The sequence below is a fragment of the Schistocerca cancellata genome, chromosome 1 (assembly GCF_023864275.1).
Source record: "Schistocerca cancellata isolate TAMUIC-IGC-003103 chromosome 1, iqSchCanc2.1, whole genome shotgun sequence".
In the NCBI taxonomy this organism is placed as follows: domain Eukaryota; kingdom Metazoa; phylum Arthropoda; class Insecta; order Orthoptera; family Acrididae; genus Schistocerca; species Schistocerca cancellata.
The window spans coordinates 1,230,946,417-1,230,963,329 of NC_064626.1; the positions used below are offsets into that span (position 1 = coordinate 1,230,946,417).

The 16,913-nt window shown below is 41.5% G+C and overlaps 1 pseudogene; it reads left to right on the forward strand.

The window, feature by feature from the left end:
• The first annotated feature begins 14,770 nt into the window (after nt 1–14,770).
• Nucleotides 14,771–14,887, forward strand: LOC126103948 (5S ribosomal RNA; annotated as a pseudogene).
• Nucleotides 14,888–16,913: the final 2,026 nt, after the last annotated feature.

The following is a 16,913-nucleotide window of genomic DNA, read 5'->3' on the forward strand; positions in this document are numbered from 1 at the left end:
ATTTGAGATATGGGGTTGAGTTGATTCGCAGCCACCGGTTGTACGGATTGGGGAGGGGGAGATGGGGGGAGGTGAGGCACACTGATGTCCACTCTCTGCGTGTGAATAATGCTATCAGAAGTGGACAGCTAATACTTTGCCGTGTAACGTTATCTTTTAACTCGAGGAGGAAACGTCGAAGTTGCACCTACTAAGGCAGCTAGCGCACTGGATGAAGTAATTTCGCACAGTAGTTCTATACACATATCCGGTTTTCCTGTTAGTGAGCGAATAGCCCATTCTTGAACGAAAGCAGTCCAATGTAGCTACCTTCGTAATTAATCCAGTTTTATGAGTGACACCAGTCGACATACTATTTTAAATTCTACTTTTAGTACATTCATTTTAAGCATAATCTAGCGTCATTCATTTATGTAAAATACATTACAAACAAAGTTTTATTAAACGTCCGTATAGTAGGAATATGTGTTAATGTTATACGAACAAAATACATTTTATTGATAACTGTGTGCTTACATTTCAGATAATTACCTCAGTGAATGGAGGAACTTAATAAACCTATTTTGAAAGTAGACATCAATATCGGTTACAATAAGATCAGTGTAAAACACACCACGATATGTATAAGAAAATAAGTATTATCACGGAGTTCCTAGAAGCTGTTGACGAAATTTTGTGTTTTGAGTAGGCTAAGGGAAAAGAAACAAACAGAAGAGTTAAAACAGTGTGAAGTGGTTCTGGTATACTAAATTTTTTTAAGACTTCGTTCTCATGAAGTGCATCGGTAAACTTGTAATCAGTGTGGAGTTCCCGTTTCAGTTTTTGGTTCTCTTACCTGGCCTATAATTGAAAAAAGTGGGGATTGCTTGTAAGACAATATGGCGAAGTAATACGAAAAACGGGAAAACAAATGTGTCAGTGAGCAAATTAAACAACGCATAGTTACGACTGTATCGCAAATGAAATGGAGGACGACATGAGGTATAACACGGTTAAATAATAATTGATTAAGTGTGGTAACTCTTTAATTTCTTTCTTCATATGAAATACGACAGAGGCGTCAAAAGGATGGAACTAGGATGACCGAGGCTATAAAACACGATACAGCATAATGGATCTGTATAGCTGAAAATCGTATAGCTTGTAAAATACTACATAATACTAGATACAGCTGTCAAGCTCTTTTAGCTGCTTCTAATTACTATTATAGGAAACAGACCTCCAATGTTCTACAGGCACGGTGGAAACATTTGTGATGTAGTAATTACAGGGACGCAGTGGAACTGGAATAGCCATATTAACGCCATTGTACTTAAGACAAGTAGGTATACAAAGACATAACTAGACAATTAATATAACATTTGTGTTCTGAACTGTTACATCACACCTGACAGAGAAGGATCCTTTGCAACACGGACTCTTACTTAATCGTTCTGCAAAAGCGTTTTTCATCACAATATTAAACGAACTAAACTGACCGACAAACAATCTTAAGCCCAATTAAGGCATTGTATACGTAACTTTCAACGTGTACACACCGTCGGTGGGTACACAAGTAATGCGCTGAAGATCTCTGTGACATGTAGAACCAAGTGAAGTGGTTGTTGTACGTATTTAATGTCGTTATCAGGCTTGATACAATATTTTTAAGTGTCATGAACAGCGTCAGATGATGGTTGGTCATTGTGAAAGACAAGCAGTTGACACGTAATCGTTTGGGACAGTATTATCTCGGTTGACAGAGTTGGAATGTGGCTTCATTGTGAGCATCCATTTTCCCGGCTTGTCGAATAGTGTATTATCAAGATTTTTAGGTCATTCTGTTCCGACAGTGGGCCAATATTGCAACGGCATGGAACGTGTGGGCAATTCTTCTCGTCGTCAACATTCCTCTTGGTCACTTCTGACCACCACATGGACGATCACCGCATAGTTATACAAGAACTTGATGGCTTTTTATTATCCGCGCCTGCCACCCAAGGACAAGTAATGACCCCGTTAACATTATCTGTAATTATGCATCAAAAAAGTTAATACCGGGCTGGTAGACGCATCCCACCTCAGTTACACATTACGCAGACATTTAGAAAACGAACTTCTTCTTAAGAAAACTGTTAACAGCATTAGTACATTTCGATAAAAATGTATGTAAATTTTTGTTCACAAACAGTTCCAGTCGTAGATCATCTTTACTCTGGAAAAATGTATTCTGTATTGTACAAGACATCACATGACATTCATACTTTTAAACAAGAAATGAAGAATACCAATGTCTTGCATTAAAGCACTGACTAGAACAACATGTAGACTACTCAAGGCAGGCAGGCAGGCAGAGACGTATTTCTTGTTGTTTGAGCCAGTACTATAACACTGAGTAAATATGTCAGCAGTGTTCCTCGTTCCATGTTCAAAATCGTGAATTCCGTGTGATATTGCCTTCGAGAAAATGTACTATTACAATACATACATTCTTCGAAAGAAGGTTCACTCGTCGCTCGCATCCTTTCCACTATCCGTCTTTAATCACTTCATCGTTGAGATGGGATAATATTCCTTCATTTTCTCCCTATTTCATCCCAATTGGAACTGTAACTGAATTACTATCGCTATGTGGTTGTTACATGTTCATAAGTAAATTAATCCTTTAGGACTTTATTCTTCTTCTTTTTCATTATGTTTGTTAGGTATTTATTTTCTGTTACGCTGCACGAAGATCTCAAAAAATATCTTCCTCTTTCTGGAGGGAGCGATAGATGGCAAAAATGCATCAGATGTCAAAGATTACATTGAGTAGGAGAGAAGATTGAGGACATTGACTGTAGATGGTTTAAGATCAAGAGGCTAGTTCAAAGGGACGAAATAGTGTCGAGGCTAATTAATTCAGTCAGAAGACTCACGGAAAAGATAGCGCTAGGTTTCCGTAGTTTGTATGTGCCCCTTTTCTCCATTTTAGTTTGAGTGGCAGTCAACCTGTCTACTTCTAATTTACATTTTATCTTAATCTATTATTATTTTGGTCCAGATTTTCTAGCATGCTAATCAAAGCTCTTTGTTATTATCAATATTTCTCATTCTGTCGTACTACAAGCCTTACAGTTCTTAACATTTTCTTGTATCTTCCATGGTAACATATTGTTTGCTCGAACGTAAAACTCGCGAGATGTCTGTAAAGTAATTTGTGGAGTCGTTATATTCTTAAATTTCTTCCACCTTGATTTCTTGCCTAGCGGAATTTGTACAATTTGTTTTTGCTGCCGTATCCTAATCAAAGGGATGTCAAAACTTTGCCAATTAAGGTACGTCACTTGTTGTATTATTTTTAGTATTAACAACAATATTAGTTTCGATCAGGGTTATATAACCTGAAACCAATTACTTTAAGCCTCATACTTGTACAAGAACAGACACATCAGCCAATTTACTTATTCCCATTTGTAGCTCACACTCTTTTACGAAAGACATCTCTGTTAGTATAAAGAAGTGATTTCATCACTATGGAGACGTTAACTGGTATTACTGCGTATTTATACCAAAACGTACAAATTAAGTTATATAGGGAATAATTTTTTCTGCTGTTGCAACTTTCGTAGTATTACTTTGATAGATGTTTTGAACTAGTCACACACTACAATATGTTTTATGTCGATGTTATAGATTTCTGTCATGAATCTATAATGTTGAATGGGACTCATTAATAGTACCACAAAATATTTTCCACTACTGTTAATATGGAATTTATTAAATATAAAACATTACAATAAATACAATAAAATTACACTAAACATAACAGTAATAAATTGATGAGTGACACCGGTTTGTAAGTCAATCTTTAATACATGACCATGTGTTGCCATAGTAGCTACTTTGCAGAGTAACCCTGGTAAACCTTTGATGGTGAAGTTGCTGGTCGAAGTTAGACTTGAGTTAGTCTCCAGCTGCGGTGTAACTATGCAGAAGCTTCACATGCCCCACATTATCTAAAGCCTCCAGGATTAATATGGCTCCGTGGCCTACAGTACACGATACCAAGATACGTTTGGTGTTTCTAAGGTCTGTAGTGACTCTCGCAGACAATCTCCGATACCACACCAAGTTTTCCATCTTGATAAGGTGAAAACTTGTAGATGAACTTATCAACGCAGCCGCTTTTTGTGAGATATTTCATTTGCCGCTATGCCCTATTGATCCATTTCTTCTAAAGGTAATGGCCCTGATATCCCAAGTTACCATCACATGGTCAGAATCAGCGAAAAGCAAAGCATTAAAGCACCAAATGGTAGCATTGTTTGAATCAGGTAACTGCAGAGCATACTGTACTATTGTATATTGTATATTGTCGAACCCAATATACTTTGAGATATGGGGTTGCAGTTGTTTCGTACCCTACACGGTAGGGAGTGAGGAGGGCGGGGGGCGAGTGGGACACCCTGATGTCCGCTCTTTGCGTGTGAATAATGCTATCAGAAGTGGACCGGTGACACTTTGCAGTGCAGCGTTATCTTTTAACTTAATGAGGAAATATTGAAGTTACGAAGACTAAGCCAGCCAACGCCACTGCATGAGATAATATCGGGAAGTGATTCCATACAAACGTCCGGTTATACTATTTGCGAATGAATAGCCCACACTTGAACAGAAGTAGTCTAAAGTAGCTAGATTCGTATTTAATCTGGTTTTATGAGTGAGAACAATCGACAGACTGTTTGAAATTCAATTTTTAGTACATTTATTTGAACCACAAACTAACGTCACGGATTTATCTATAATCCATTAGATACAAAGTGTTATCAGTACTTCATACAGTAGGAATACGTGTTAAAGTGATACGAAGAACATATATGAGGAACTTTTGTGATTTTAGCACTTAAGGTTCAAAATGGTTCAAATGGCTCTGAGCACTATGGGACTCAACATTTTAGGTCATAAGTCCCCTAGAACTTAGAACTACTTAAACCAAACTAACCTAAGGACATCACACACACCCATGCCCGAGGCAGGATTCGAACCTGCGACCGTAGCAGTCCCGCGGTTCCGGACTGCAGCGCCAGAACCGCACGGCCACCGCGGCCGGCAGCAGTTAAGGGAAAGGGAATAGACCGAAGTATTAAAAAGGTGTGAAATGGTTCTTGTAAGCTTATGTTCTTAAATACTAAGTTGTCTATGTATCTCAGTCGGTAAATTTGTAATCAGTGTGAAATGCCAGTTTTAAATTTTGTTTCGCTTACCTGCAGTGAAAAATGGGTGTTGCTCGGTAGAAAAAGTGGCTAAGTATTATGGAAACGGGAATACCCATAGTAGAGGGGAGCAGATTAAAGTGGAACGCGTGGTTATGACGACAACGCAAATGAAATGGTGGACGAAATGAACTGTAACATTGGTAAATAGTATGGAGTGGGTGTGGAAACACTTTACTTACTTTGTATAGATGAGAAAAGACGGAGTCGACAATCATGTGAACTTGGGTAAACGAGACTAGAAAGCACGAAGTAGCATGTTGGATCTCTGTCGCTGAAAATCGTAATGCAAGGGAAACTCTACATGAAGCGTATATGCAGCAATCGAGCCCTTTTCGCTGCTTCTGATTATTAACACTGGTGTCAGACGTCTCATGTTCTACAGACACAGTGCAAACACTTGTGTCGTAGTAAATACAGAGATGCAGTAGCACTGTAAGAGCCATATTGACGCCATTGTACTTAGAACAAGTATGCAAACAACGATATAGCTAGGACGTTAATACCATATTTTGGTTCTAACCTGACTGAGAATGATATTTTGGAAGATGGACTCGTACTTAATCGTTTTGTAAAAGTGTTTCCATAATAAAATTTAACGTACTACACTGCCTGACAAAGGTATTGAAGCCCCAAGAGGACATTGTCTATGTAACGTCGAACATGTACACACATTCGGAGAATATATAAATGATGAGTTAAAGTACTCTGTAACATCTAGAACCAAGTGAGTGGGTGTTGTTGGGGCTTAATATCGTTAACAGGTTTCATTATGTATTGAAGTGGAGTGAAGAGCCGTCAGAAAGTGAGTGATCACTGTGGAAGACGAATAGATGACACATAATCGCTTGAGACAGTGTTATAACGTCTGACAGAGTTGGAAACGGGCCTCATTGTCAGCATCCATTTGGACGGCTTGTCGAATAGTGCAATATCCAGAACTTTAGGTTTTCCGGATGTGACAGTGGCCCATTGTTGAACTGCGTAGGACGCGAGGATAATTATTCTCGTTGTCAAGGTTCTGCTGAACTACGTCTGGCCACCATTAAGAGTTTCGCCATATCGTGTCACGAGAACTTGACGGCTTCTTCACATCCGCGCCTGCCACCCAATAACAAGTAATGTCCCCGTGAAAACTTCTGTATCATCCTGCGTCATTGGCCGGGGACTAGCATCAGCCAAATTAGAAAATTACCATCTCCTCCTTAGACTGACACTGACATCATAATACACGTGGCCGCATTCGGAGTGATACCGTGATCGGGAAGGACGAACTGTTTGTCAATGCCGATGAGTTCGGTTCTGCAGTATCTCGGTTGCCTACTGCCGGGCGCACCTGACCACCGTAGCGCGTTGTTAAGCCGCTTATGGGACATCTGAATAAAACTGACCCTCACAGCGGATTAGCGGCGAGGGGCTGGTGAACAGTTCAGTCTCGATGTGGTTTTTATGTGGTTCTTCACATAAATATAGGTGAATACTAGGCTGGTAGCCACTTCCCACCTTAGTTACACATTACGCAGCCATTTAAAAAATGAAACCATGCTCTTCATATAACTATTAATGGCATCATTATGCCTGTGAAAATTGCATGGTGATCACAGTGTTGTCTTATTCACGAACGGTTTCGGTCGTGACCATTTTCACAATGGAAAAATCTCTTAGAAACGCATCACATGACAATCATGCCTTTAAACATGAAATTCATGACTTCAAAAACCTAGGAAGGCGACAGCAAGTCAGTCAAACCACCAGAAAACTATTTGCTGTTGATTTAGCCACTTCTATAATACAGAGTACCTATGGCTTATTACGGTTTTCAAGTCACCAGTGTTCTTCATTTCATGTTTAAAGGCATGAATGTCATGGGATATTGCCTTTGTGAAAGGTATCTTTTCCATTGTCAAGATGGTCTTTGAGGGAAACCGGTTGTGAATGAATAATTTATAAGATAAGACTGTAGAGTGGAGAGGAATCTGGTGACCTTAGATTCCTTGTCTCTTTAAAACCCGTGATCAGCAGCAGCCGTCGTCGACGAGTATGACGACAGCCTGGGGAAAATCCTATACTTCCAAGGTTATGGAGGGGCACTGCACTGTTAGTCATCGCGTCGAACTGTGCATAACCGTCGATCATCACTACAGGTGATGGCTGGTAGTAACTGAGGAGCTTTTCCTTCGCAACTGTATGTTACTGACATGTTGTGCCCTTATGAGTTGCCTCTGACGTGACAGTGTCGTAGTGCCATATGACAACAGGAACATATTCTCCGGCTTATGGCATGTGTCTTGCTGAGGTACTTCCGTGGTCACCAAGGTCCCCACATCCGTCCCCAGCAGATCACGTTTTGGACCAACTCACACGTCAACTCCGGCCCATCGAGGGTGTCTACGGTATCAAGGACCAGTGACAATAGTTGTGTGCCAGGTTTTCACTGAAGAGATGCAATGGCATTACGACACCCTTCCAAACCACATCATTTCCATCAAAATACGACGCTATAAAAATACTGGAGATTAAGCGGTACGCATAACTAATGAAGATGTATTACGTAGAATTGTGGAGGAAGAAATTTATGGCACTATATTCTTAAAAATAAGAGAGCAGTTTCGGTACTATGAGGTATGAAGAATCCTTAACGTACGTGGGGGGCGTTAAAACTGTACAAGTAAGTCAAGGCTTGACCGTAGTCAAATCGTTACTGAGGAGAAGGATGTAAACTTATCACTTCGTCAGAAGCACTGTTTTAGCATTCGGTATATCCAAGTTTTTAAACTGAGGATTCGCTTGATAAGCTGTAAATCCTACACCCATCGTGCATGTACATCTCACTAGGATATCAAAATAGTCCAGTGTTTGATTTTGGAACCTCAGTTTGGAACTTCACAGAGACCTCCTAACAGCGATAACAGGGGGGGACAATTTTGTCGGCTGCAGAAGTAACTTCATTCTGACCTTCGTGGTAGCTTTCAATTAACAGCGTTCGAACTTCTCATATTCCGCGTCGCAACCAACGCAGATAGTAAACCTTTTATCAGTCAACGTATCAAGTGATAACTCACAGATGGCACCCGCTCTTTATCCATTTTTTCCACATGCTGAAACCAAGTCTTAAAATGGCATATACGAGTACAAATCCCTTGTTGGAGGTTAAACATATACTGAACCACCAAAGAAACTGGTAATAGGCATGCGATTTCAAATACAGAGATACGTAAACATGCAGAATACGGTGCAGCGGTCGGTGACACCTATATACGGCAACAAGTGTCTGCCGCAGTTCTTAGGTCAGTTGCTGCTGCTACAGTGGCAAGTTATCAAGACTTACCTGAGTTTGAATGTGGTGCTATAGTCGGCGCACGAGCGATGGGACGCTGTAGTTCTGAGGTACCGATGAAGTGGGGATCTTCCCCTTACGATAATATCAAGAGTGTACCGTGAATGTCAAGAATCCGGTAAAACATCAAGCCTGGGACATCGCTGCTACCAGAAAAATATCCTGCGAGAATGCGACCAACGACGACTGAAGAGAATCGTTCAGCCGTACAGAAGCGCGACCCTTCCTCAAATTTCTTCTGGTTTCAGTGCTGGGCCATCAACAAGTGTCAACGTGCGAATCATTCAACGAAACATTTCGGATCCGAAGGCCCACTCGTGTACCCTTTATGACTGCACCACACAAACCCTTACGCCTCGTCTGTGCCCGTCAACACCGACGTTGGACTGTTGATGACTGGATACGCGTTTCCTCGTCGGACGAGTCTCGTTTCAAATTTTATCGAGCTGATGGACATGTGCGAGTATGGAAACAACCTAATGAATCCATGAACCCTGTATGTCAGCAGGGGACTGGTCAAACTGGTGGAGGCTCTGTAATGGCGTAGGGCGTGTGCAGTTGGAGTGATATGGGCCCGCTGATAGTCTAGATACGACTCTGGCAGGTGACACTTACGTAAGCATCCTGGCTGATCACCTACATCCATTCATGTCCATTGGGGACTCCGATCGACTTGGGTAATTACAGCTGGACAATGCGACACCCCACACGTCCAGAATTGCTACTGAGTGACTCCAGGAAAGCTTATTTGTTTAAAGGCTTCTGCTGGTCACCAAACTCTTCAGAAATTAATATTATTGAGCATATCAGGTATGCCTTGCAGCGTGCTGTTCAGAAAAGTTCTCCACCCTCACGTACTCTTACGGATTTATCGCAGCCCTGCAGGATTTATGGTGTCAGTTCCGCCCAGCACAACTTTAGAAATCAGTCGAGTCCATGCCACGTAGTTTTGCTGCACTTCTGCGTGCTCGCTGGGGCGTTACACGATACTATGCCAATTTCTTTGGCTGTACCAATTTCTTTGGCTCTTCGGTGTATTAACCCATTAAGACTACTGTTGTGAATCATATCCAAAAAATATGAAACAGGCAGAAGAGGTACTAGTGTATCGCGTGAGTTAGAAATATACATGCATTTTCAACGGCAAGCTAGTGCATTCGATACAAGGCAATAACGGAACACGACTTTCGCTAAGCGCTTAGTTGCAGAATTCACTATCACCTATTTGCAGTTTTTACTATCCGAGTGTGCCAATTTTTACTGTGGTTACGTCCTGTTTATATATAAGTAGCCCTCCAACTGTTTGGTAATTCAGTTCAGAAGAAGACAAGATAATATCATCATCTGTAGAAATATCTCTAGTAAACCACTGAAGTTTTAAGAGAATCTCGGTTAGATCAAATCAATTAAGCGGTATTAGGGTCATGTTTTGGTTTGTAATCGAAATGAAAACACATAAATTTCTTGAAATACTCGTGCATTATCAAAAACAAACGAAATATTGGCATTGATGTTACCGTGGATGAAATGGCAAAAGTAATTCCTCTGTTGCGTTGCTCAGTGACAGAGAGATATTGTTAACTGAAGAAGTAAACACACCTGTAGATAATGTTTTCCGTGAAGAAGATAAGACAGCTAGACCTTTGTTCATTACTCCTTTATCTGAAAATTTTATAGGGTACAGTGGAAGTCCGTGTAGATGCAGTCGGTGAGATTCTAATCGTGGGCGTTGATGCGACAGCCGCCACTAATCCAGTTTGACTGAACGTATCATCGATAACTCATTTTACGTTATCTGATTTTGCTGTTAACACGTCTACTTTTTGTTTCCAGTTTTGCGATATAAAACATAGTGATCTGTTATTCATGTTAGCTTCATTATTCGGGCGTAACTGTTAACCAAACAAATGGAATAACATATACACTACGGCATATTACAATTGCTACACCACGAACATGACGTGCAACAGACGCGAAATTTAACCGACAGGAAGAAGATGCTGTGATTTGCCAGAGCTTTTCAGAGCATTCACACAAGGTTGGCGACTGTGGTGAGACCTACAACGTGCTGACGTGAGGAAAGTTTCCAACCGATTTCTCATACACAAACAGCAGTTGACCGGCTTTGCCTGGTGAAACGTTGTTGTGATGCCTCGTGTAGGGAGGAGAAATGTGTACCATCACATCACATTTCGGACTTTGCTAAAGGTCGGATCGTAGCCTATCACGATTGCGGTTTATCTTATCGCAACATTGCTGCTCGCATTGGTAGAGATCCAATGACTGTTAGCAGAATATGGAATCGGTGGGTTCAGGAGGGTAATACGGAACGTCGTGCTAGAACTCAACGGCCTCGTATCACTAGCAGTCGAGATGACAGGCATCTTATCCGCACGGCTGTAACGGATCGTGTAGCCATGTCTCGATCCCTGAGTCAACAGATGGGGCCGTTTCGAAGACAACAATCATCTGCACGAACAGTTCGACGACGTTTGGTGCAGCATGGACTATCAGCTCGGAGACCATGGCTGCGATTACCATCGACGCTGCATCACAGACAGGAACGCATGCGATGGTGTACTCAACGACGAACCTGGGCGCTTGAATGGCAAAACGTCATTTTCTCGAATGAATCCAGGTTCTGTTTACAGCATAATGATGGTCGCATCAGTGTTTGCCGACATCGCGGTGAACGCACGTTGGAAGCGTGTATTCGTCATCGGCATACTGGCGTATCACCTGGCGTGATGGTATGGGTCGACATTGGTTACACGTCTCGGTCACCTCTTGTTCGCTTGGACGGCACTTTGAACAGTGGACGTTATATTTCAGATGTGTTACGACCCATGGCTCTACCCTTCATTCGATCCCTGTGAAACACTACATTTCAGCAGGATAATGCACGACCGCATGTTGCAGGTCCTTTACGGGCCTTCCTGGATACAGAAAATGTTCGCCTGCTGCTCGGGCCAGCACATTCTCCAGATCTCTCACCAATTGAAAACGTCTGCTCAATGGTAGCCGAGCAACTGGCTCGTCACAATACGCCAGTCACTACTCTTGATGAACTGTAGTATCGTGTTGAATCTGCATGGGCAGCTGTACCTGTACACTCCATCCAAGCTCTGATTGACTCAATGCCCAGGCGTATCAAGGCCGTCATTACGGCCAGAGGTGGTTGGTCTGGGTACTGATTTCTCAGGACTTATGCACCCAAATTGCATGAAAATGTAATCACATGTCAGTTCTAGTACAATACACGTGTCCAATGAATACCCGTTTATGATCTCCACTTCTTCTTGGTGTATCAATTTTAATGGTCAGTAGTGTATTTTACTCGTTGCTCCTTAATGTACGTAATTTCACTTACATACTGCAGTGAGCGCACAGAATCAGATAAGAGATATGATAACGCTTAATTTCCTGATAATGGTGTGGTTTGTAGTATAAGGAGCATCAGTTCTCACTGAAAGTATGTGTATTTCTAACAAACTGTGTGTAATCTAAGACCTTTAGTTTTTATTTGCCACTAAAGTATCTAGAGACGAGAAACATACTCGTACTGTTAGGACGGACTTAACAGTAGGGGATGGTATGCTCTCTTAAGTACATGTAGGAGGCATTCATGTCTGTAAATACAATGGAGATTGGGATTACCTGTGCTAACTGAAATCGGTTAGCACAGACGCACGAAACAGTTTCTGAGCAGCTCTGCCTCATTGCTACGTTGATAGCTCTGTTTCTGTCGTTACCTGTCATGTCACTACTGTTCAACTACGAACTGCCTATTTCTCCCCACTCTACCAATGGCAGCAAATACGCTTGGTAATGACTCGAGAAAATTAAGTTCCTGGCACATTTCCGATGTCATTCTTAAAACTACTACTTCTGCATCACCGCATCCCTTTAACGTAGCTTCATTAAAGGAATTAAATGGTGGATGAACACGTTTTACCAAAAGTTATACCACATTTCTTCAGTAAAACGACTGTATTCTGGAAATGCTTTATACACGTTCAAAACAAACCAGTGCTCTACAATGGCAGTAGTCTGGATTGAAATTGAAATAACATAAAAATTCCTACCTAACACATATCCTTCAGAGTTCGTTAAGTATCACACTTACGTAATTCTTGGCAGTGATCCGGTAACAGGCGGCAGCAAAGTTCAATCACTGTGCCCAACTTAAACTGGATTTTTGCAAACTGCATTAATAAGCTAAATCAGTTCTTCGCATACAAATAAATGCAAGTGTCCTACAGTGTTTTACTCGTACGTGGATGTTACTGCAGAAAACAGTTAATGGAAATACTGAGTTTTTCCTTCGAGCGCTAGAACAAAGCCGAAAATTCAAAGTCTCGTGCCGCTCACGACGCACACAAGGACTAACGTATCGAAGCACAGAGCCGAGAGTCGTGGAGAGAGTGCTAACAGGAGCAGCTGACATGGGAAACATCCTGCCCTGCGCAACGGGAGTTTGCGCCTGCTTCTAGTAACCATAATCACTGATAAACTGACGTTACTTTCATATTTGGAACTTTTTAGTGGTTTCATTTTATTTTACAGGTGGTGTGTCCTTTGCCTAATGAAGACCTCAAAACGCTATTTTTCAAAATAAAAGTAACAGACATTTTGAAAGAAGTGATGTGAATGCCGAAGTTTCTGAAAGGACAGTTTAAATGTGGATTATTGCAGAGATATTTGTGTCACAGTATTCTAACTCTATATGAGATCATTTAGTTTTAAACACTACAAATTACAGAACTCTAAGTCAAAATATAGAGGCAGAACACTTTACTCAGATTATGACAAATTTTGAGTAACACTTGTTTTTAACAAAATGTCTCAATCAGTATAGTAAGAAGATTCATTTCTACATTTTTCTGCTATTCATAATGAAAGCATACTTCTACCCCAAAAACACACTCCAAAACAAAAACAACGATGAACCATGAAGGAATTATCCGAATGGGACGGAAATCGGTTGATGTACGAGGGTTGGAACTTCAATAGTGGCAACTATTTATTTACAGCTCGTAAAAAATAGATACGTGTTTCAAACTTTTATTGACCTTCAAAGTAGTCACCAGCATTGCGTATAAACCGCTGCCAGCGATATGTAAGTCGTAGGATACTCTTAGCAGTACCAGTTGTGTAGACAGTTCGAGTGGCGCGGTCTATTCCCTGACGAATTTGTCGCGTTGAACTCACGAGGGCTTAAGTCAGGAGAGAGCAGTAGGTGGTATAGCACTTAGCAGCCCCATCAGTCAAACAAATCAGTAACAGCTTGCACTGTGCGTGCTTGAGCATTGTCCTGCAAAATTATGGTCAGGTCCTGCAGAAACTGTCATCACTTCTGTCTCTAAGCTGTTCCTGTTTGGAACACGACTTACGACCTACGTCACTAGAGACCTAGATTGCACGACACTATCCCTTCGTTTATCAGCTGCTTTAATATTCACCTTATAGCACGTCATAGATGTATCGCCTGTTTTGCAATTTACGAGCAATGCGAAACGGGTGTGATCGTTTTGTGTACTCAGTCGCACCCCATGCAGAGACGCTTATACCCATAGGATAATGACCAGTGGAATCTGGCAATATTTGTTCTTCGTGGAGCCTCCGCACACAGATGTATGTCCTATGCTATGCTGTGTGCAGTACTAGAAGTTGTCTGAAATCACTCAATTGTTCACACTCATGTCTACAGGGAGCACAAACCGTCGGTATGCCTCTCTCTGCTGCCGCATCAAGGAAAGCCGTAACAATGGCGGCCGTGCTGTTGGTCAGTGGTGCTACTGCCGTCGTCAAACTGTCCATAAGGAAACAAGCCCATTTTCTGACTAACGGTACATCACGTGGCTGAGTAACTGTGCACGGCCGAGTGAACAATATGTCTCTCCTTTCGGGTGCTAGTCTCATGGGACCGTTGAGATAATTCATAGCGTTGAGTGTAACCCTTCTCCAGCTGTCGATTCCTTCCTCGTATGACAGTCATGGAATACCGACCAACGATCAACCTGTCCCTATATGCGACAAGGTGACACATAAAGGCGGACATATCAACAATTAAAATGAGATACGAAATGTAAGAGTACGTATAGGATAAGCAGAATCAAATACATCACCCAGTTTAAACGAAATCGAGCATGTGCCGTGATACAAACCTCTAAAAATACACAGTTCATAGCAAACATGGGGCAACGGCCTTGCCGCAGTGGATACACCGGTTCCCGTCAGATCACCGAAGTTAAGCGCTGTCGGGCGTGGCCGGCACTTGGATGGGTGACCATCCGGCCGCCATGCGCTGTTGCCATTTGTCGGGGTGCACTCAGCCTCGTGATGCCAATTGAGGAGCTCCTCGACCGAATAGTAGCGGCTCCGGTCATAGAAAACCATCATAACGACCGGGAGAGTGGTGTGCTGACCACACGCCCCTCCTATCCGCATCCTCAGCTGAGGATGACACGGCGGTCGGATGGTCCCGATGGGCCACTTGTGGCCTGAAGACGGAGTGCATAGCAAACATGAACCTGCCCAAATATTCATTTCGCGCAAACGAGAAATAGTTTATTACGGAGAATAGGAGACGGTGATTCTATTCACGTGATTTCAGTTCCTTTCATTTGCAGACATTCTCGGGTGCTCCCTCGGGATTATATTGCATAGTACTAATATTAATAATTAGTATTGCGACGACTAAGTTACTTACCTGCTGACCATATTTTCGGTAGAGATACTTCTACGTAAAGGGCCAGCAGTTGTAACAGAACAGGAATAGACTGAGGTCTACCCGTCAGGGTTAAATAAGAAACCTCGGGGAAGATGGAAGAGTGATAGACATGAATTCCCTGTCTAAAGGCCTACCAGATTTAAATCACGTAAGTGAAATGAAACGAGTTTTCCTACACATGTACGAAGCTTTGGGAAACACCCATAGTGATGTGGAGTTAACTGCGTTCCAGGAGCTCCAGCAAGATACACGAGAGTGGAAGTCGCTTTCGAAATGAGACTGGACCATTACGAAATTATTTTCTTAACCACGATCTGAAGTACTTCTTTGCCATCCAGTCTCAGATGTCAATAACAGTGAGTAGTATTTCATCCATCATGTAAGCCTTTAAAGCTCTTATTGTACTAATGGATTTATTATTGTTCTTGTATTTTTTTAGACAGCATTAATATGCAGCATGCATCTTATTGTTGACACTTGCAAATAATAGTACAGTTATAACCTTCTAAAGAAGGCCACTAAGTACCTGATTATTTCAATTGATGAGAGGTAAGATCTTGATGGTTTCTTGTAACCTATTTTCACAGACGACTGGCAAAAATCAAGCAGACTTAAGTTAGTTTACATCCATTACTAACGATGTACCCATGTTGTTCTGAAAACAGTTGGAGGAAATCGCTTTTGATTGCTTAGAAGATGAGTTTGGTTTGCCTGTTTAAGTGTAACAGTTACCTCAGAGAACCATTTTAATAATAATAGGCAATAATATTGTTACACCATTATCACTGTATTGTATTATGATGGTTTGAAATGTAAATGATTGCGAAACAACAACAAAAATCAGAACTTTCGGTAAAACGCTGACTATCAATGTTACTTTTGCAAATTTATAATTCTTCCGTAATCTACATCTACATCTACATGGATAATCTGCAAATCACATTTAATTGCCTGGCGGAGTGTTCATCGAACCACCTTCGCAATTCTCTATTATTCCAATCTCGTATTGCACGCAGGAAGAATGAACACCTATGTCTTTCCGTACATACTAAGTTCTTGCAAATGCGTAGTGTGTTATAGTATAGCAAGCATTATACAATAATACGTAAGTTATGGATTGGGGGTAAGAAATGAAAGAGGAAGCCGTCTGGTAGAATTTTGCACAGAGCATAACTTAATCATAGCTAACACTTGGTTCAAGAATCATGAAAGAAGGTTGTATACATAGAAGAATCCTGCAGATACTAGAAGGTATCAGATAGATTATGTAATGGTAAGACAAAGATTTAGCAACCAGCTTTTAAAGGTAGCGTCCTCGCTTCCAGCGCCCGGGTTCCTGGGTTCGATTCCCGGCGGAGTAAGGGATTTTCTCTGCCTCCTGATGACTGGGTGTTGTGTGCTGTCCTTAGGTTAGTTAGATTTAAGTAGTTCTAAGTTCTAGGGGACTGATGACCATCGATGTTAAGTCCCATAGTGCTCAGAGCCATTTAAACCATTTGCACCAGGTTTTCAACTGTAAGACATTTCCAGGGGCAGATGTGGACTCTGAGCACAATCTATTGGTTATGAACTGTAGGTTAAAACTGATGAAACTGCAAAAAGGTGGGAA